The sequence below is a fragment of the Bombina bombina genome, chromosome 3, assembly GCF_027579735.1.
Source record: "Bombina bombina isolate aBomBom1 chromosome 3, aBomBom1.pri, whole genome shotgun sequence".
Classification (NCBI taxonomy): domain Eukaryota; kingdom Metazoa; phylum Chordata; class Amphibia; order Anura; family Bombinatoridae; genus Bombina; species Bombina bombina.
In genome coordinates this window covers 478,437,287-478,461,490 of record NC_069501.1, presented here as the reverse complement: position 1 = coordinate 478,461,490, position 24,204 = coordinate 478,437,287, and positions in this window count along the sequence as shown.

Sequence of the window (24,204 nt, the reverse complement as noted above, 5' to 3'; positions counted from 1 at the left end):
TACAAAGTTGCCTGTAAAATAAATATAAACCCTAAAATAGCTACAATGTAACTATTCGTTATATTGTAGCTATATTAGGGTTTATTTTACAGGTACGTATTTAGCTTTAAATAGGAATAATTTATTTAATAAGAAATAATTTATTTAGTTAGATATGAATTATATTTAACTTAGGGGGGTGTTAGTGTTAGGGTTAGACTTAGCTTTAGGGGTTAATAAATTTATTAGAGTAGCGGTGAGGTCCGGTCGGCAGATTAGGGGTTAATACTTGAAGTTAGGTGTCGGTGATGTTAGGGAGGGCAGATTAGGGGTTAATAATATTTATTATAGGGTTATTGAGGCGGGAGTAAGGCGGATTAGGGGTTAATAACTTTATGATAGTAGCGGTGAGGTCCGGTCGGCAGATTAGGGGTTAATAATTGTAGGTATGTGGCGGTGACGTTGGGGACGGCAGATTAGGGGTTAATAAATATAATATAAGGGTCGGCCATGTTAGGGGCAGCAGATTAGGGGTACATAGGGATAATGTAGGTTGCGGCGGTGTGCGGTCGGCAGATTAGGGGTTAAAAAAATGTAATAGAGTGGCGGCGATGTGGGTGGACCTCGGTTTAGGGGTACATAGGTAGTTTATGGGCGTTAGTGTACTTTAGAGCACAGTAGTTAAGAGCTTTATGAACCGGCGTTAGCCCAAAAAGCTCTTAACTCCTGGCTTTTCTCTGCGGCTGGAGTTTTGTCGTTAGAATTCTAACTCTCACTCCAGCCAAGACTCTAAATACCGGTGTTAGAAAGATCCCATTGAAAAGATAGGATACGCAATTGACGTAAGGAGATCTGCGGTATGGAAAAGTCGCGGCTGGAAAGTGAGCGTTAGACCCTTACCTACACGACTCTAAATACCAGCGGTAGCCCAAAACCAGCGTTAGGAGCCTCTAACGCTGGTTTTGACGGCTAACGCAGAACTCTAAATCTAGGCGTTAGATAATAGAAGTAAATTGGAATGTTTATAATTGTATTCTCTACTTCAATCATGAAAGAAAAAAATTTGGATTTAATGTCCCTTTAAATACACTTTTGAAACAGTGATAGCTTTTATTAGAAGCATATTTGCTAATACATGTATATTACAAAAATGTTTTTATTCAAAACTGAAATGCATCCATGTGGATTCTAATTTTGGCTGGAATGTCCCTTTAATTTTTGTATGTTTATGTTTCATGCTCTGTTAAAATTGTTCAGCCACTTGCCTAGATTCACTTGAGTCTCTAGGCTTGTTAAACTTACAGAACATGCAGTCCAAAGTCCACACAAAATTTACCAAGCTTGCTAAGGTTTAATATGGTAGCAACCAAAAAATAATAATCTAAATACAAGGGTAAAACCTTGGGGTTTTTTTTTTGGGGGGGGGGGGGGTGAGCTGGCTGCAGCTAAAATGGCATCTTAAGACTGGAGCTCAGTCAAGGGGAAAACTACAATCTCTGCCTCCTAATTATGCCATAACACAAACCAGGCTGTAAGGCTACCCACCAGGGATCTGGCGAGTCTACTAGCCAGCCCTAAAGATCACTCCAACCTGGGCTACGATGACGGAGGAAAAATCCAAACCTTGCGCAGCTAAAAAACACAGGGCCAAGCTAAGCAGTCAGACAGGAGTGGTCGTAATCTATAAGAGGTTTTAGGTCCTACCACCCGGCCCTTTGACTCCACCAACCTTTGTGCATCCAGGACCTCGACAGGCTAACTACAGGGCCTGCAACTCCCATATTAGGACGCTACCTCATACCCGTAAGTGCGGCCATCTACTCAAAACAGTCACTATAGAGATCCGTAATTGTGTATGGTCCTGCCAGACGACACTAGCAAGCGGCCTACAACAGCCACCACAATCCACACACGTGGCCGCCCAGAGGATCACTCGACAGCAACGCAAGAAATCTCACAGGATCAATAGATGAGGTGAGACTCTGGCACGCTTTACCTAAAAATATCAACAAATAGTATCAGACCTTTTTCTACTATTGGCCACACTGTTCTACACAAGCAAGACAACAGGCAGGGACACTATAATCCTACAATCTAAAAACTGTAGATATTAAATGCACATCAATATCTACAATTTATCTATAAGGGCCTGCAACATAAATAATCTAGAAGGCAACTAATACAAAAATGGCCTCTACTAAGAAAAATGTCAGACCAATCAAAAATAACAAACCGCCATCTTCTAAAAGTAACATAATGAGCTCATATTTTAATACCTCAGATGTCAACACTCAAAGCACATTCAGCCCCACAAGGGAAGAAGCAATCAGCTCTCATCCTACATTGGATATACCTGATTCTGACACATTTGAAACAACGCAAATCTCTACCCACATTCTATTTGCGCTAGCTCCAACAAAAGATATTGCAGATACTATAAGAAGCTGTCTGAGAGAAGAACTTGCAGATTTAAATCAATATGTACACACTCTGGGCTTCAGAGTGGAAGCATTAGAAGATCAAGGAGACCTGGTATCTGAAGAACTATCTTCTATGCACAACCTCATTGAACAACAATCAGACATAATATCCTCCCTACAGGATAAAATGGAAGATATAGAGAATAGAGGCTGCAGGAAAAACCTTAGAATCAGAGGAGTGCCTGAAACAGTCCTACCTGAAGAACTTCCAGTGTATCTACCTGCTTTATTTACACACCTAATAGGGACACCTGCTGCAAGCAATATTCCCTGGGACCGTGCACACCGTGCTCTTCGGCCCAAACCTCGCCACAAGACATTATCATAAAATTTAAAAACTTTCTTGAAAAAGAAGAAATAATGGCATCTGCAAGAAAAAAACAACCTATCAGATTTAGAGGTACAGTTTTACAATTCTACGCTGACTTATCCCAATGTACACTCCAGAGACGAAAGGAGTTATCCCCACTAACAACAATGCTGAGGAACAAGAAAATCCCATACCGATGGGGTTTCCCTTTTCACCTAGCAGTAATCCACGAGGAAAGACGACTTATATGTACTGACACATCAGAAGTTCCTGCCTTCTGGGAATCACTCGGCCTGGAAGCCCCAGACTTACAGCCACCATCAAACCTCACCACACACTCAACCAAAAGCAACCTGGAGAAATCAAAAAGGAATTGGGAATCAATCCCTCCAAAAAAGAAAGTAAAATCAACTCCAACGTCAACATCTGACAGAAATGACGCTCAGAACCCCAATAGTAAGAGCCCACCACGCAAAACAGGCACCCAAGCGAGTCCTACTCACACTGGACTCTAAAGGGATAACCTGGAACTTCTGCCTCCTACGTGTTATGGTCCATCACGATGGAGGCATTCTAGAGACATCCAACATCCAACCTCATTTATTATGGTGAAGCTAAAGCTTACTGGATAAGAATGTTATGTTATTTGTCACTACCCTTGCAATGTTATGTGTTTTGCGATGTGTTACGCATGCATATGTTGTATTACTTATCACCAAAAGTACCAAATATGTAACACACCTACTGCTATACACCTCTAGCATCAGGAAAATCATTAACCTGGTAGTTATACGTTAAATGTATAATGGTTTACTTAGACATATAGATCCATACACTATTAAAGGGACAGTCAACACCAGAATTTTTGTTGTTTTAAAAGATAGATAATCCCTTAATTACCAATTTCCCCAGTTTTGCATAACCAACACAGTTATAATTATACATATTTTACCTTTGTTATTACCTTGTATCTAAGCCTCAGCAGACTGCCCCCTTATTTCAGTTCTTTTGACAGACTTGCATTTTAGCCAATCAGACCTGTCTCCATGGTAAATTCACGTGCATGAGCTCAATATTATCTATATGAAACACGTGAACTAATGCCCTCTAATGATGAAAAACTATCAAAATGCATTTAGATTAGAGACGGCCTTCAAGGTCTAAGAAATTAACATAAGAACCTCCTAGGTTTAGCTTTCAACTAAGAATACCAAGAGAACAAAGCAAAATTGGTGATAAAAGTAAATTTAAAAGTTGTTTAAAATTGCATGCCCTATTTGAAACATGGCAGTTTTTTTGGACTTGACTGTCCCTTTAAACGCAGAAAGTGGGATATCCACAACATATATTATCCTAATATCCTAATATTAAAAGGCAAGATGGTCACAAGCCTTCACAAAATTTCCCTATTCCCCCTCCCCTCTTTACTTTATGATGAACAAACAGTCCGTTACCCGTCCACTTAGGCCTGCCATGTTGTCACACCTATGTGGTAATCCAACTAATGGTAACTCTGGAACTTTCGAATTTCAACTAATTCAATCAAGATTATTGGATTATATGTTTATTATGTTTGTTAACAGTTTTTGTTTCATATGTTTTCATGTTTATAGTTCCAATGTTCAGGACACTACTATCTTAAATTATATCCAATCACATGAACGAACAGCATAGCCAACCTATAACACTTATTTCACAGAATGTCAAGGGGTTCAACTCTCCACAAAAAACACACAAAAAGGAGGGCTGCATTGATAGACTTAAATAACAAACGAGCTGACATACTTCTACTCCAAGAAACTCACTTTAGACCTAACAAAGAACCTAGATACTGTATTTTAGTTCCATATACCCCACCCACTATCACAGCTTGTTTAACTCCAAACAAAATGGAGTGAGTATTCTGATCAAAAAAGATATTCCCTTTCAGGTACAAGAAATTGACAGGGATAAAAATTGAAGATATTTAGTGATCCAGAGCATACCATATGGTAGCTTAGTCACAATTATAAATATCTACGCCCCTACACAGACACAGGCCAAGTTTTTCAAAACAATACAAACTAAAGTACTGGACTTTGCCAAAGGTATTATAATTCTAGGTGGATACCTAAACCTTCCCTTTAAGCCTCAATTAGACTTGTCAACATCCACCTCTTATATCCCACACAAAGATGGCAATCCTTTACCAACTCCCTATTACATGATACCTACATCCCACTACGAGAGATTCTTCTCTCACCCAAATAAAACTTACTCAGGCCTAGATTATTTTTTCACAGATCAAAATGGTCTGCAATATATCATAAAATCTTCCATCAGCCATACCGCTTGGTTAGACCATTTAGCAGTAACTCTATCTCCTGGCCTACTAGACCAGATACCCCTATCCTCTGGCGTCTGGATGACTCTTTACTTTCAAACCCAATCACAGTAAAAACTCTAGCAGACTCATTATCAGAATTCTTTAGCATAACTAATACCCAAGATGTAAACCCTTACACTGTTAGGGAAACAAATAAATGCCTCATTAGAGGACACCTTATTATACTAAAATCCCAACTAATAAAACAAAAAAAAACAAAAAAAATACAAATAACTAATGGTCTCCCTTTCTAAAATTGAACACCTACATAAACTTAACCCAAAGACGACCAAATTCTCACCCAATTAAACAACACCAGATCTCTTCTACAAGATCTCCTACATCAACAAGCACAACAACACAATTTAAGCTTGAACCATAAAATCTTCCTGGAAAGCAACAAGGCTGGTAAACTGCTATCTAGAGCCCTCAGGAAAAAAAAACACTAGCCACTTATGTACAAAAATTCAAACACCCAAATGGTAAAATAAGACATACCACGAAAGAAATAGCCCAAATCTTTACTGATTATTACACAAATCTATATAACCTGCCTAATAAACACTCTGACCCCCACTTCCTACATCAATGCAATCACTACATACAAAAAGCTCGCCTCCCATCACTTTCTCAAGATATGGCCAAACAATTAGATCAACCTATTACTAGGGAAGAACTCTTAGAAGTCATTAAAAACCTGAAAACAGGAAAGAGCCTAGGCCCAGATGGCTTCTCTGCTAAATATTTTAAAACATTTAAACAGATCTTATGTCCCCAATTGCTAACTCTTTTTGACCACATAAATAAAGGGGATAACCCTCCCACATCTATGTTGGAAGCTAGAATTGTGGTCCTTTCCAAACCGGGCAAATCCCCAGATATCCTGCTAATTTTCACACAATTTCACTCCAAAACCTAGATATAAAGATATATGCCAAACTTTTAGCAACCAGAATAAACACATTTTTACTACAACTTATAAACCTACACCAAACTGGTTTTATCCCTGGCAGCGAGGCCCATGATAACACCAATAAGGTCATACACCTGATAGAGTACACAAAACAGGAAAAAATACAAGCGGTCATTATGGCAATGGACTCGGAGAAGGCCTTTGACAGGCTAGATTGGCTTTTTCTACAACCCACATTGTCAAAATTTGGGTTTAGCTCATTATTTATCAAACACATTTTTGCACTCTACACAAACCCTTCGGCATCCATTAAATTTAATAACACATTATCTCCAAAATTCCCAATACAAAATGGCACGAGACAAGGATGCCCCCTGTCCCCATTGTTATTCGCTTTGGCAATGGAAGTACTCGCCCCGCACATTCGCAATAATATGCATATCAAGGGGCTAACAATCGGAGACAAACATTACAAAATCTCATTGTATGCAGACGATGTTGTATTTTCAATCACATCCCTAATGACCACAATCTCTATGCAATCTCTAACACAAAACGGCCTCTACTCGAATTTTTCCATTAACCAATCAAATCTGAATTGCTAGGTATAGGGGTAGTAAACGATACACTTCAACTCCTTCATAAAAATGATTCACTTGCCATACAAAAGGAATCTATAAAATACCTGGGTGTTATTCTGTCAACTGACCGCACTATAATCTAAAAACATAACTATGTTAAACTAATGTCAGAAACTAAACTTGAATTGACTAAATGGAGTCACAAATCCCTATCATGGCTGGGTCGCATCTTGGCTGTGAAAATGACAATCTTTTTATACCTGCTACATACCCTCCTAATCCCATTACCAAAGACATACATACCCAACTTCCAAAATATGCTAAACAAATATATCTGGTCTGACAAACATCCCCTAATAGCCAAAACCACATTATACCTTCCTAAATCGATTGGAGGTCTGGCGGTCCCTTGCATAGCAAAATAAAGAACAGCATCGATCCTTCAGAGAATAGAAGACTGGTGCAGAAATGTACAGGTCAAGGAGTGGGTACAGTTGGAAATGGGATCCCTCAGGAGAAACAACTAGGTGGTCTATGTTGGTTACCCTCAAAATTATAGCCCAAGGTCCTACCCCATTATAGACAAAGTATTCCAAACTTGAAAGCTCTTGCTCAACTATAAACAGCAGATTTCCACTTTACCCTCCCCACTAACCTCTGTTCTCTCTGATCACTCCTTATCATTTGAATCTAATGCTACATTTAAAACTATACCCTCATTGAGAGAAATTTTGCCATATTTCCTGTTGCTGAATGGCAACTCTCTTAAAATTAGGGAATCCTTAATAGATTATGGATATGGGGAATTCTCCCATTGGTATCAATATTTACAACTTCGCCACATTCTTTTCTCTCACCCTGACAAACCAAATATAACTAGACAAAGAACAGCCTTCGAGTCGTTTAGCTCTATAAACGCCCCATCTGGAGGTTCTACCTCCTTAATCTACAAAATACTTATCATAGAACCCCCTAATCACTTACCCTCTTACACCAATAAATGGGACGGAGACTTATACTCTCCCCCCTCTAACAAAGAATGGAATTCAATATTTCAACGGATCTGTAAAGCCTTTATCTCAGCAAACATTCTGGAAACTAATTACAAAATTATGATGAGATGGTATTTAACTCCTATAGACTTAAAAAGATTTTCCCTAATACTACAGACAGATGCTGGAGGGGATGTAGCGAAGCAGGGACTCTAACACACGTTTGGTGGTCTTGCCCTTTACTAGTACCATTTTGGTCACAGGTATTAACTGAAATCAATGCATTACTATCCACCAACATTAACTTTGACCCTACCTATATGTTACTACACAAACCAATTCCTAAACTATCAAAGACACAGGACAAAGCCTTGCTAATCCTGCTAAATAGGGCAAAAAAAGTTATCCCAAGACATTAGAAAACACAGATGCCCTTGTTACAGGAGTAGCATAGACAGGTCCGATCCATCATCTGCCTAGAGAAACTCCACTATCAATTAACAGACCAACTAGATACTTATTTCTGAATAACCGACCTATTAAACATTCAGTTATAAGACAACCACGAAATTAGGCTGTCCCGAAACCTTCTTATCTATTTATAGCTGTTAATAAATGTATTAACATTCATGTAAAATTATCTTTGAATATAAAAAAATGCAACATGTGTTATCTTGTGTCCAGACTTAGAACTGATTATACCTAATGTTATTTGTTTGTTTGCTTATTTGTTCATTTGTTTATACTTTTGTCTTAAAGTCTTGTAGTCATATGACAAATAATAACCCCGGCAATGGACATTCCATGGAACGCTACTATGAACACTTCTAAAGATATTTGTTGGTTCAATATCACGTTCATTGCTGCTTAAGTTATGTTAAATAGACTTTTAAACATTGTACAACGAAAAATGATTGGAATGTTATATGCAGTAACTCTGTATTGATTATAAGATAAAAATACTTTTTTTTATAAAAAACCAAAACAAAAAAACCTTGTATTTTGTATGACCCCATGAGTCGTCAAGATCTAGTCCCCCTTGAACGTAATTTACTTTACACTTTCCAACCCATAAAGAATACATTGACACAAATAACAATTTAAAACACATAAATAAACTCTTTAGAATTACATATAAACTTTATTAACTAGAACCAACTAGAACAAACCCTGGTGGTGCTAGTCTTAAATCTTCTATTCTCCCTTTTTCTTGTTGACCAGGCCGTATTTTTGATTCACATGGACTTAAAAAAGTTTGTTACTCTTTTCCCACCCAAAGCTCCAAGGAACCCCGTGCCCAAGAAGCTACTTAACCTGCTCTTCCACCCCGTGGGGAGGTTAACACAATCACTTATTGCTGTAGTCCAATTGCTGTTGTGAGGGGACTAGCACCCGTCCACGGCTGTGACAAATAGAAACCCTTTAAAAACAATGGGAGGGAGGGCAAAATGGGTCTGTTAATTTTTGGCGCTAAATTCGCCAGCGCGCCCTAGCTTAAATACCCCTCATCTCCTTAATAGGGGTCTGTCTCCTCCCAGGGGTCAAAGTAGCCTCCCCCTATGCTACGCTGTGTTCTGGGGCTGACTTAACATTAATTAAACCTGGTTGCAACAATACCTCAAACACACCCAAAGATCACCATTATTCAACCAACTCATCAGCACTAGATTTTTTTAATTGTGTTACTGAAATCACTGCTAAACAAAACACAAAGTCTAAATTAAATATAACTGTTATACAGTGTTATAATGTGCTGAATTTGTCGTGCCGTTTCAATTAAAATTAACTAAAATGTGTGCATGTAATGCAAAACAAGTTATCTGTTAGTGGAAGCTGTGAGGGGCCTCATTGTTCTACAAGAGCCTCTAGTTAATGAGAAGAGCCCAGGAAGAGCCTAAAAAAGGCTCAATGTTTTAGGCGTTTCAAAAATAGATGGTAAAACTGTAGGACCATGACATCATCCAAGTATCCCTGCCTTACAGTTGTGTGAAATATATGAGGCAAATATGAGCTAAAATTGTTGGAGTAAGGGATTTGGGGGACATTACCTAGGGCAGCATAAAATCTAATAACCACTGGCTTTATCAAAATCTCTTAATTTTTTTATTTCCCACTGGCTTGCACTCTCCATGTCCTTCCTTGTTCAGGCTTCACATGTGTAAATTTGCCAGGGAGTTTGCTGTATGTTGACAGAATTTAATGCTTGAAGATTTCTTACTTCTATTTTCCAATATCAATACTGTCATAAATCACTTTAGTGCAGGATCCATATCCCCTATTATAATTATCAAAGGTGCCACTGTAAAAATCTGCACTGTAAAAATGGGGGCTTGGCATGGATTCTAGACTGTGAGAATCAGACATGAGGGTTTTTTTAAGTCTTCTGTATATATTTGTTTGAATATTGTGGAATTGGAGTCTCCTGCACTTTATATTAGAACAGCAGAATGATAATATATATTTATTTGATCTGTAAATCACCGGTAGCTTACATAATAAACTAAATAAAATATTATGTGTACATTGGATACTTTTAGGTTGGCACATTGGAGGAAGTGCTTATAACTTCCGTAACTTGCTCTGCCGCGAAGTGTCCCAGGATATATTTTTCAAAAGTTGGCAGCTACATGTGGGTATGGCCTGGAAAGGTACAAGATTGTGGCAGGACAATAGGCCGAAGATCAGGACCATATGATAAGACAGGTAATGGAATGCAAGATGTTCTCTTATACAGTGAATATGACACAAATTGCAACAAACATACGGCTAGATTATGAGTTTTGCGGTATGAGTGAAAAAGCAGCGTTAAGGCTCTTTATCACTACCGCTGGTATTACGAGTCTTGCAGGTTTAGGTGTACCGCACACTTTTCTGCTACGTAACTACCGCAGCTTTCCAAAAGTCCTTTTTCAATGGGACTTCCTTTGCGTCGGTATTACGAGTCTGCCTGGGAGGCCAAAAAGTGAGCGGTACAGCCTATGAGGCCCATTTATCAAGCTCCAAATGGGGCTTGTGGGCCCGTGTTTCTGGAGGGTCTACAGACTCGCCAGAAACAGCAGTTATGAAGCAGCAGTCTAAAGATCGCTGCTCCATAACCCTGTCCACCTGCTCTGATGAGGCGGACAGGAATCGCCACAATTCAACTGGATCAAGTACGATCGGGTTGAATTACACCCCCTGCTGGCGGCCCATTGGCCGCGAGTCTGCAGGGGGCGGCGTTGCACCAGCAGCTCTTGTGAGTTGCTGGTGCAATGCTGAATACGGAGAGCGTATTGCTCTCCGCATTCAGCAATGCCTGTCGGACCTGATCTGCACTGTCGGATCAGGTCCGACAGACATTTGATAATTCGGCCTCTTAAACTACAAGATCCATACCGTAAACTGAAAGTCAGTAGTTATGAGTTTTATGCTACAACGCCGTAACATAAAAGTCATAACTGAAGTGCTAAAAAGTACACTAACACCCATAAACTACCTATTAACCCCTAAACCGAGGCCCTCCCGCATCGCAAACACTAAACTAAAATTATTAACCCCTAATATGCCACTTCGGACATCGCCGCCACTATAATAAACATATTAACCCCTAAACCGCCGTACTCCCGCATCGCAAATACTAGTTAAATATTATTAACCCCTAATCTGCTGTCCCTAACATCGCCGCAACCTACATTACTGTTATTAACCCCTAATCTGCTGCCCCCAAAATTGCCGCCACTATAATAAAGCTATTAACCCCTAAACCTAACCCTAAGTCTAACCCTAACACCCCCTAACTTTAATGTAATTAAAATAAATCTAAATAAAACCTACTATTAATAACTAAATAATTCCTATTTAAAACTACAGGTGAAACTTGAAAAATTAGAATATCGTGCAAAAGTTCATTTATTTCACTAATGCAACTTAAAAGGTGAAACTAATATATGAGATAGACTCATTACATGCAAAGCAAGATAGTTCAAGCTGTGATTTGTCATAATTGTGATGATTACGGCTTACAGCTCATGAAAACCCCAAATCCACAATCTCAGAAAATTAGAATATTACATGCAATCAATAAAACAAGGATTGTACATACCTGTAGAACAATATCGGACCTCTGAAAAGTATAAGCATGCATACTGTATGTACTCAGTACTTGGTTTGGGCCCATTTTGCAGCAATTACTGCCTCAATGTGGCGTGGCATGGAAGCTATCAGCCTGTGGCACTGCTGAGGTGTTATGGAAGACCAGGATGCTTCAATAGCGGCCTTCAGCTCTTCTGCATTGTTCGGTCTCATGTCTCTCATCTTTCTCTTGGAAATGCCCCATAGATTCTCTATGGGGTTCAGGTCAGGCGAGTTTGCTGGCCAATCAAGCACAGTAATCCCACAGTTATTAAACCAGGTTTTGGTGCTTTTGGCAGTGTGGGCAGGTGCCAAGTCCTGCTGGAAAATGAAGTCAGCATCCCCATAGAGCTCGTCTGCGGAAGGAAGCATGAAGTGCTCCAAAATCTCCTGGTAGACGGCTGCGTTGACCCTGGACTTAATGAAGCACAGTGGACCAACACCAGCAGATGACATGGCTCCCCAAATCAACACAGACTGTGGAAACTTCACACCGGACTTCAAGCATCTTGCAGTGTGTGCCTCTCCATTCTTCCTCCATACTCTGGGTCCTTGGTTTCCAAATCAGATGCAAAATTTGCTCTCATCAGAAGAGAGGACTTTGGACCACTGAGCAACAGACCAGGTCTGTTTTTCTTTAGCCCAGGTAAGACGCTTCTGACGTTGTTTGTTGTTAAGGAGTGGCTTGACAAGAGGAATACAACATTTGAAGCCCATGTCCAGGATCCATCTGTGTGTGGTGGCTCTTGTGAAAGTCCAACACTTTTGAATGGCCTTTTCCTGACAATCCTCTTCAGGCTGCGGTCATCCCTGCTGCTTGTGCACCTTTTTCTTCCACACTTTTCCCTTCCACATAACTTTCTATTAATGTGCTTTGATACAGCACTTTGGGAACACCCAACTTCTTTTGCAATTACCTTTTGAGGCTTTCCCTCCTTATGGAGGGTGTCAATGATGATTTTCTGCACAACTGTCAGGTCAGCAGTCTTTCCCATGATTGGACCAGACTGAGAGACAATTTAAAGGCTCAGGAACCCTTTGCAGGTGTTATGGTTTAATTAGCTGATTAGAGTGGGACACTTTGAGCCTAGAATATTGCACCTTTTCACAATATTCTAATTTTCTGAGATTGTGGATTTGGGGTTTTCATGAGCTGTAAGTCATAATCATCACAATTATGAAAAATTACGGCTTGAACTATCTTGCTTTGCATGTAATGAGCTATCTCATAAATTAGTTTCACCTTTTAAGTTGCATTAGTGAAATAAATGAACTTTTGCACGATATTCTAATTTTTCGAGTTTCACCTGTAAATACTTACCTGTGAAATAAAACCTAAGCTAGCTTCAATATAACTAATAGTTACATTGTAGCTATCTTAGGTTTTATTTTTATTCCACAGGCAAATTTGTATTTATTTTAACTAGGTAGACTAGTTAGTAAATAGTTATTAACTATTTACTAGCTACCTAGCTAAAATAAATACAAATTTACATGTAAAATAAAACCTAACCTGAGTTACACTAACACCTAATCTTAAACTACAATTAAATAAATTACATTAATTAAATACAATTAACTAAATTACAAAAAAAACAAACACTAAATTACACAAAATAAAAAAGAAATTATCAAATATTTAAACTAATTACACCTAATCTAATAGCCCTATCAAAATAAAAAAGCCCCCCAAAATTAAAAAAAAACCCTAGCCTAAACTAAACTGCCAATAGCCCTTAAAAGGGACTTTTGCGGGGCATTGCCCCAAAGAAATCAGCTCTTTTACCTGTAAAAAAATATACAAACAACCCCAACAGTAAAACCACCACCCACACAACCAAACCCCCCAAATAAAAAAAAATCTAAAAAACCTAAGTTCCCCATTGCCCTGAAAAGGGCATTTGGATGGGCATTGCCCTTAAAAGGGCATTTAGCTCTTTTTCAGCCCAAACCCTAATCTAAAAATAAAACCCACCCAATAAACCCTTAAAAAAAAAAAAAAACTAACACTAACCCCCGAAGATCCACTTACAGTTTTTGAAGTTCGGACATCCATCCTCAACGAAGCGGCAGAAGTCTTCATCCAAGCGGCAAGAAGTCCTCAACGAAGCCGGGAGAAGTCTTCATCCAAGCGGGCCGAAATCATCCAAGCCGGCAGAAGTCTTCATCCAGACGGCATCTTCTATCTTCATCCATCCGGCGAGGAGCGGCTCCATCTTCAAGATATCTGGCGCAGAGCATCCTATTCTTTCCACAGTGACTGAAGAATGAATGTTCCTTTAAGGGATGTCATCCAAGATGGCGTCCCTTGAATTCTGATGGGCTGATAGACTTCTATCAGCCAATCGGAATTAAAGGTGAAAAAAACCTATTGGCTGATGCAATACAACCTAAGCCATAAACCCTTTCCTGTGTATTTTCTGAAACTAAGAGCTTGAGTGGCTTTATGACTCAATGCATACACAATAAAATTTGGTGGAGCTAGTTAGGAGGCTCCTGGCACTTCAAAGAAAACACAAGTCACAATTCTTCTTGAAAAACAAATAACTGTTTTGACTTCAAGCTACACAGAATTAATCCCTTCTTAGCTAAATCCTGAGGTTTTCGTGACAGGGGCTTTTTTTTTATTTTGATAGGGCTATTAGATTAGGTGTAATTAGTTTAAATATTTGATAATTTCTTTTTTATTTTGTGTAATTTAGTGTTTGTTTGTTTTTGTAATTTAGTTAATTGTATTTAAAATGTAATTGATTTAATTGTAGTGTAAGGTTAGGTGTTAGTGTAAGACAGGTTAGGTTCTATTTTACAGGTAAATTTGTATTTATTTTAGCTAGGTAGTTAGTAAATAGTTAATAACTATTTACTAACTATTCTACCTAGTTAAAATATATACAAACTTGCCTGTGAAATAAAAATAAAACCTAAGATAGCTACAATGTAACTATTAGTTATATTGTAGCTAGCTTAGGGTTTATTTTATAGGTAAGTATTTAGTTTTAAATAGGAATAATTTTGTTAATGATAGTAATTTTATTTAGATTTATTTTCATTATATTCAAGTTAGTGGTGTTAGGGTTACGTTAGGGTAAGACATAGGGTTAGGGGTTAATAACTTTAGTATAGTGGCGGCGACATTGGGGGCAGCAGATTAGGGGTTAATAAATATAATGTAGGTGTCGGCGATGTCAGGGGCAGCAGATTAGGGGTTAATACGTTTATAGGTAGGTGGTGCAACATTGGGGGTGGCAGATTAGGGGTTAATAAATATAATGTAGGTGATGTCTGGGGTGGCAGATTAGGGTTGTTTAGACTCAGGGTTTATGTTAGGGTGTTAGGTGTAAACATAACTTTTGTTTCCCCATAGGAATCAATGGGGCTGCATTACTGAGCTTTATGCTCCTTTATTGCAGGTGTTAGGCATTTTTTCAGCCGGCTCTCACCATTGATGTTTATGGGGAAATCGTGCACAAGCATGTAAAACCAGCTCACAGCAGCGCTGGTATTGAAGTGCAGTAAGGAGCTCAATTTTGCTCAAAGCTCACATATTGCCTGCTAATGCCGGGTTTTTTGAAAACCTGTAATAGCAGCGCTATAGGGAGGTGAGCGGTGGCAATAACTTGCAAGTTAGCACCAAGCAGCTCTTACCGCAAAACTCATAATCTAGCCGATAGTGTCCCTGAGAGAGACTTTACAGGCTAACATAGAGATGGCCTATAAACTTAAATGATTATTTTCTTCATGGATTATTAAATCCCAGGGCCTTTGAATTTAGTAAGGCGTAAATGTTAATTATATACCATGTCAAAAGCTCAGTTGACATAAAAAAAAATTTTTCTTTTTAATTATATAGCTATAATTGGGTCGTTAGTCTAAAGCTTGTCTGTGGTATTACGGGAGTTAAAGATTATGGGGAATATGTATCAAGCTCCGAATGGAGCTTGATGCCCCGTGTTTCTGGCGAGTCATCAGACTCGCCAGAAACAACAGTTATGAAGCAGCGGTCACAAAGACCGCTGCTCCATAACCTGTCTGCCTGCTCTGAGCAGGCGGACAGACATCGCCGGAAATCAACCCGATCGAGTACGATCGGGTTGATTGAAACCCCCCTGCTGGCGACCAATTGGCCGCGAGTCTGCAGGGGGCGGCATTGCACCAGCAGTTCTTGTATTGCTCGCCGTATTCAGTGAGGTCTGGCGGACCTGATCCGCAGTTTGGATCAGGTCCGCCAGACCTTGATAACTATGGGCCATTGTCTCCCTCCTGGTGCACATTGTCTCCCTCCTGTAAGGGCCATCTGACTGCACCACAAAGCGTTAGAATTACCAGTTGTACTGGCTAGCATCTGCCCGGCAGGGGAAAGAGAAAAAAAAGTCTGAGCTTGGATAGTTTCCTCGCGATTTCCCAAAAATTTATAATCATGTAAAATCTCTTCAATGTGACCATTCACCTCTAAGTGATGCTTCCAAAAATATTACAGAGTTGTGAAAAGGGGCCAGTAGATGTCTCTGGACATCTTGCTCAAAGGTCTGGATTAGTATGCACCATTTCTCTAAATAAAGTGCTAATCTATTTTGTACATCCATTCTTACATCTTGTTGTTCATTTGTAACTTAATTGATCTATGTTTTTATTAGATTGTGGGGTGATATGTCTTGTTACTAGACAGAAGTTGGGATAAGAGTCTAATTTCTGCCATTTTGCTGCTACAAAGATGTGTTAGGATATGTTTGTTTGTATAGGATGTTCATTTTAAGAGTTCCGTCACTCTGCCATCAGCTCCTTCTAATCAGGTCAGTTGAAGACCATATAAGCACTGATGGATACTTATCTTCATGCACCAATCCAGGTCACTTCAAAACTTCCTCTAGTGCGTGATGGAACAGTGTAATTTTGCTCTCTTAGAGAAAAACTCTCTCATCTGCTGAAATCTTCCCTTGTGTGACTATTACATAAGTACAGCTACTTCCAAAATAATTTTCCTTAGCTCCACAATTTGGAGAGCAGTTAGAAATGAGATCAGGTCTAATTTTCCTTTCATGTTTAGAATTTAGTTGTGTTTCTAGTTCTAAAAGGCCTGAAGCTTCATTCTCAATCAGCACCTTGTTTGAATTAAATGAACACTAAAGTCTCTGGGCAGCACCTTGAATGGTAGCAATATCGGTTGCTCCAAGGGAATCACAGATAATCTGCCTTTTATCAGTGGCCTAGAAGATCATCCAACTTCCACACCTTGATATTAAAAGTCTATAGATGAAGCTTATTCGGATGATACTATATCATTGGGACTATAACCTTTGGAAACCGATCGGGAGCGTTGAGGCCTAAGGCAGTTACTTTAGTAAAAGGCTCTTAACCCCCCCCCACCCCCACCCCCCCGTAGCTAGTAAGCCGGGTATGCAGTGCATAGACACTGATAATCTTTGCAAAAAAGGAGAATAGCTTGTAACATATCTACCGGCAGCAGAAATACTACTACCTTCAACAACAAGGGTCATAACATTTCTGTTTAGAACTCACACATTGTCTCTTCAATATGGCGTTGGACTCTAAACTGATCCTTCGGGAAGTTAAAGCCATGCTGGATTCTCATTACAATAAGCTTTGCGCAATACTCGATGAGGAATATGCCTCCCTAAAAGGTATTTGTGCTAGTGCAAAAGGAAAGCCACAAGTCTCACAGAAGCTGCATACCAAACCTTCCACGTATCCGATCCAAGCACCTTCTGTGACTTTAATTAGCAAACGCTCAAAAACTTCATTTTATGGTGAAAACTACCCAAGCAGTGACCTTGTCACTTTATATATGCTGCCCGGCGAATTCAGGGAGCACCCAGCTAGCTTAGAGAGGAGAACTGCATTGCTAAATGGCGTTGAGCACAAGGGGGAGAATCTTGCAAAAGGTGCTAAGTCGCAATACTACAGCAGAGTATGAGCAACAACCTAGACCTATGGAGGTTTGTGTTGTCTGATATCACTAAGTCAGCGACAGCAGCCGTTTTAAATGTCACCCCTACATCAGAAACCAATGCGGCTGCTTGTACACCATCTGATGAGATTCCGCTATCTAGGGAGGAGAAAGCAGATAACCCAGTCTCTCATGACCCGTCTAAGCATGGGGAGAAATGCGTTCCTTTTACAGCGCAAACCTGGAGCAATATGCCTGAGAAGAGAGTTTATGCTCACACCGGAGACTGCATATCAGAACTATGTTTGGGGACTCAAACAAGTGAGTTGGGGACAGTCTTAAATTGTTGGGCCTCTTTCTGCATCCCGACATCACAACATTCATGTTCTCCACAGAAGACACAACCGCTATCTAAGGAGACTTTTCTAAGCCGCCACTGTAGCGATAAGTCTGATCCTCACATTGCCTGCATAACTGCAGGTCATGATTGCATAGAGCCCCAGATCACACAGCAATATACGATAGCTGGAGGTGTACTGAGAGGGATGAACAGCCCATTCTGTGTGACATACGGCAACTCTCCAACATTATACAGCCTTTCCATTCCTAGAGAGCGCCCCACGACATGTGAGACACGGTGTGGGCTAGGTGAGATGAGGAGACAAGGACTGATATCCTGGGTATTTAGTTAGGGTTGCTCTGTTTGAAAAGAACTATGGAAAAGTGTGTTGGGATAAACCTTGTAATAGGCAATGTACCCCTAAGTTTATGAGGATTTTGTGCTCGAGATTTTACTATCAGGTGTTTTACCAACAGGACTTATAGTGTCTACATGTTTATATTGCTAAGTCATACCACTGGTTTGCTTAAATTTAATTTGATCTCGTGCATGCCCTGATGACATGCTCTGGATTCTCTAGAGAGGTTCCGGGGGAGGAGCATGTGTGGAAGCTCAGGTGAACACCTGCTCTGCTATTCCCAGTGAGCTGCTGGCGGGGGAAATTCGCGCCTGAAAAGCCCAGAGCTTGGGCGGCTTGCTAAGCTCAGCAAATCATCACTACCGGAGCCTCAATAGTGCTAAACCAACGCACTAAATTGAAGGGTACAAGGGGTAAATAAGACTGATTGCTAAAACATCTACCTGCATGTATACGGGTCCCCTTCAATTCTCCCCTGCTCACTTATTGCAAAGTATTGGTAAAGATACGCTAAACTAATAGAACAATTGGAGCAGGAGCGTTCCTTTTTCTTCCCCCTAGCAGAGATCCTGTCTGAGGGGGGAAGGGAGACGCCTGAAAGTCAACCGAGACGAGAGGATCAGGAATGACCTGATAGAACAATCAACAGGTACCTGGTGACAGCACGCATCTATGTGGGAGCCCCAGTGTTGAGAGCCGGAGGCGAGTCCCTGTGTACCTATCTTGCTGCAGAGACATCAAGCGGAGAAGCCCAGTCCCGACCAAGTCCTGTGCAGAGTCATGTCCCCCCTCCCACCGCTGCTGTGTGAGGGGGCCTGGCACGGAGGCACGGAGGTCAGGTGACCAAGACGCAGACGGAGAGGCTCGAGTGACGGTAACCTAGAAAGGAGCATGCAGGCATCACGCATGCTGTGTTAGCCGAGGTAACCGGGTCCTGGACAAGCAGATTGACAGGGGTTGGCGGCGGCTGGCTGCAACCGGCGACTGGAGGAACCCTTGCTTCTTCTCTCTCTCATTATACCCTGTGGCTGCTTCCCCGGGAAAAGGAGGGCTTGGCTGTAAATCAGCTCTAAGCATATGGACTACGCTCACACTCTTCAGGGCAGGAGCCCCCCTTAAGCTTTTGGAAGTAGCAGTCCCGGCTGTGTGTCCTTCTCACCGATGTTGCATGAGGAAGCTGCTGCCGGCCTTTTGGGGAGAAGTACAGCCACAGGTTTACCACGTCTAAATGACTGGGTCAGGTACTTTTTTTGACATTTCTCTCTGTTTTTTTTTTCCCCTGGGTAGATCTGGACAAGGGGGTTAACCCCGAACGATTTACTGGACAAATTGGGTCAAGCTGGCCCTGAGTGAAGTGTTATATGTGTATCTCATGTGGGGGAGATAGAGGAGAGGAAGAAGGGGGAGACTCCTCTGTCAACCTCGGTTCAGGGAACCATATGATAAACAAACTTCTTCTTACAGGAGATTGGGAAAATATAATAAGCCTGATTTGGGATGTATTAGTATATCTAAAGTATCACTGTCAACCTGTGTAAAATTTTACCACATGTCAAGAGTCCCACGTCTAAAAAACCCTCAATCCAAAAGAGGCCAGACTGTTTAAGGGTAATAAGGGTACTTTGGTTATGTATCATGCAATAATAGAAATATGAAACTGGTGAACTAATTTGGTGATAGGCCTTATACATACGATAAAAGGGGCATACTCTGTGACAAAGGTAATATAACTGTGACATATAGGATAACTGTGTTATAACTAAGGTACTGTGAAAACTGTGATACCAGGGTCTATGTATTAGTTGGATCACGGTGCAATTGTGTTATGGTCACTCCTCAATTGTGTTATTTGGGCTAATGGTAACACGATTTAAGCAAAAACTGATGTTTTTCCCACCAAAGGTATTGTTATTAATTTTTTGAAATAGACATTGGGGGTGCAACACGTTCAGCTCTGAAACTCCCTATTAGATTGGGAGACGTTACAGAGAGCATATCAGAAAGGGTAGTAAAAATTTAGCTGCCTAGGTTCAAATCAGGATTAAACAAGCTTTCACTCTAAGTCAGTAAGCTGCCTGTAAAAGTAGCATAGGAGAGGAGAAAGAAAGGGGAGGAAAGGGGAAAATGCTGTTCCTTACTTTATATTGAAATATAGCTAACTCTCTGTATTAACTAAATTAAAGCAAAGGTTCAAAGGGTCAATTTAATCAAAGGTAATAACAGACTCTTGAGCAGTGATATCAACTATTTTATATAAAACTCCAAGGGTTAAAAAAAAGGGAAAGAATTTTTTTTTTTTTTTTGGCCTGGGAGAGATTGTAGCCCCCCACGGCTGGTGGGAGGACCTGCTCCCGCCCCAGATCTCTTCTCTCTTTCTTCCTTTTGGAGAGGGAGGGGGAGAAGAAGGGGGAACAGTAATAACTTTGCCCTGACAATAATTACAAGCAGGAGATAGGGTTAGTATAAGTGGTAAAAGCTTTCAAGAGCAAATACTGAATACAGAGAGCCAGGAGGAGAGATGGGGTTAAACTGAGATTCACTTTTTTTCCTTGTGTCGCCTTTTTCTGTCAATTTCTCGGTGTCTTAAAATTCACTTTTGTTGGAGTTGCACATTTAATCACTAAACTCAGACTCCTTATTGGAGCCTGTCTACTAATAATAACACGTTAATTTTTTTTTTTTTTTTTTTTGTTGTTGTTTTTTTTCACATTTTTCTCAGTATCTCCCCCAATTGTCTATCACCATCACATACAATTCCTCACATCTTTCCCTACCACTCCCCCTGCGGTCCCCTCCCCCCTTTCCCTTCTCTTTTTTTTTCCCTTCACCTAAAATAACACTGGAAAATTTAAAACTAAGAGCACAGCCCTAGATCACAGGTTGGTCTATTGCACATGGATAAATTCCTAAATATTCACTGTAAAACCCCCTCTCCAACCATGGCGAATAGAAGTAAAGATAAGAAAACAAAAAGCTCAATAAATACCTCAGTGGTTACTAATCTAGCTCCCAGCAATCCTCCATATGTTAGCGAATCCTCAAACACTCAAGCCTTGGTGGATAGTATCTTAGAAGCGTTGGCCCCTAAGTTTGACACTCTGAGGTTGGAGATCAAGCAAGATATGAGGTCACTTACACAAGAACTTAGGCAGTTCTCTAACAGAGTACAAGAACTTGAACAAAGGGTTTCAGATCTTGAAGATCTAACAGCCACACATACTACAAGATCTAAAACCAATGAAGCCACAATTGAAAAACTCCAAATTAAAATTGAGGACTTAGAAAACCGTTCGAGACGGAATAACTTTAGAATCATAGGAGTACCAGAGGAGAAGCAATACGAAAATCTAAATAGCTTCATCACTGAAACATTAGTGCAACTACTCAAAATTCCAACTACATACCCTAAAATTATTATCGAAAGAGCCCACAGATTGGGGAGACCTGCCCCAGATAACACAGGTAAAGTTAGACCAAGACCAATCATAGTTAAACTATTGAATTTTCAGGATAAAATCAGTCTCTTCCAATATTATCGTAAAAACCAGCCCATTTCTCTGGGGAACTCCAGTATCTACCTGTTCCAGGACTTCTCGGTTGAAACGGCAACCAAGAGAAGGGAGCTATCCCCAACATGCACTAAACTCATTAACTTGGGTATACGGGCCACCCTGACCTATCCAGCAAGGCTCAAAGTGTGGATTAAGGATGAAATTCACTATGCCGATACGGCTAAAGAGGCGAGCGAACTTTTAGTTAAACTAAAAATCCTTTGAAGAATTAAAAAGATTTAAATAAAAATTGTAATAGTCGATATTCATTAAGAAATGGCTCAAGATTATGAGTTTGTCTCCCTTTCGTCTTCCCCCCCCCCTCGCCGCTCTTGTCTTTTTTTTTTTTTTTTTTTCTCTCTCTCTTCTTTTTTTCCTTTTTTTCCCCCTTATTTTAACTTAAAAATATGGCAAGGTTAGAAAATATCACATTTGTCTCATGGAATATTGGGGGTCTTACATCCCCTATAAAAAGGAAAGCAATTTTAAACCAATTGAGAAAGTTAAAGTCTGATATAGTATACCTCCAGGAAACGCATTTAAAAATTGAAGAAACCAGGAAACTAAAGAAATCCTGGGTAAAGGAGGTAATGGCCACTCCAAGTTTAAATAGGAAAAGAGGCGTAGCCATGCTTCTGGGGAAAAAGATAATGGCCAATGGTCTAGAGATTCTCAATACTGAGGTAGACCCAGAGGGGAGATTTATCTTGTTAAAAATTAAGGTGGCAAAAACTATATACACATTATGTAATCTATACGCACCTAATGTGATAGACTCAACTTTCTGGGACTCCCTATTAACTAAAATAATGCTATTTCAGGAAGGTTTCCTGATCTGCGGGGGTGATTTTAACATGGCCCCACAATATCCGTTAGATAGACTAAGATCAGTGGACAATCAAGTCAAAAATAAAAGAGACAACCTGGAGAACAAGATTTTTAAAAAAATTACTCAGAATTTGGCAGTAAAAGATATTTGGAGACTGCAAAACCCAGAATTAAGAAATTTTACATGCCTATCTAGGGCCCATAAATCATTTTCCAGAATTGACCTATTTTTGTTGGACATCAAGCTCCTTGAGCGGAAAGTAATGACAGAGATCTTACCTATTTCCCTCTCGGACCATGCGCCTATTGTGCTTCAGTTTCAGGAACCAGATAACAGATTTAAACAAGCACGCTTTTTTTTTCCAAGATATTTATCAAAAGATTTAAAATTTAAAAACTGGCTTAATTTGAAATTTAAAGAATATGCGGAGCACAATGCTGACTATTGCAAGCATCCGATGATATTCTGGGAGGCTGCAAAAGCCGTTCTAAGGGGTGAAATAATATCTTACATGGCTAATATTCAGAAAAAAATCAAATCTAGAGAGAAGGAAGTGATTAGCTCATTAACCAATTCTTATAATCACTATCTTCTAGACAAATCAAGGGGTAATTGGCTAAAATACATAAAGGCTAAAAACGAGAGAGACACGTATTTAATCTATCAGGCGTCTCAAAAAGAATTGAAACTCGAAGCCAAACTTTACAGATTTGGAAACAAAACGGGTAAGCTCCTGGCCAATCTAGTAAAAGGAACCAAAGGATCAGCCGTGATTGATGCACTTCAACAGGAAGGCAAAAAAATAACTAGGTCAGAAGAGATAGCGGATATCATATTAACATATTATAAGGAGATATACTCGTTCAAAAAATCAGACAAGACTCAATCTGCTCAATTTTGGGGACAGTTGACACCCCCATCTTTAGCGAGGGAAGAGTTAGAAATTTTAAACGCCCCTATTAGCGAATTGGAGATAGAGAATGTCATAAATAAACTCGCATTTGATAAGGCTCCTGGCCCAGACTCATTGCCTAATGAATTTTATAAAATTCTTTCACCATTAATAGCTCCAAATCTTTGTAATCTATATAACGCAATTTACATAGATGGGATTTCAATTCCACCCTCTTTCTCGGCTTCGAACACTATATTAATACCCAAACAAGGCAAAGATCCCACCTTAAAAGAGTCATATAGACCTATAGCGCTATTGAACATAGACTATAAGATCTTAACCTCCATTTTAGCAAACAGATTACAAGCTATCCTACCTTCCATTATACATAAAGACCAAGCAGGCTTTCTCTACAAACGCAACTCATCAGCAAAGATAAGGGAAGTTCTATTGACGGTAGAGTATTTCAATACAGGGGAAGGCAGCGAGGGGAGGGAGGACATCCCTGACCAGGCAGTCATTTCAATAGATGCGGAAAAAGCATTTGACTCGGTTCATTATGATCACATAACAGAGACCTTAACTAAATTTGGGTT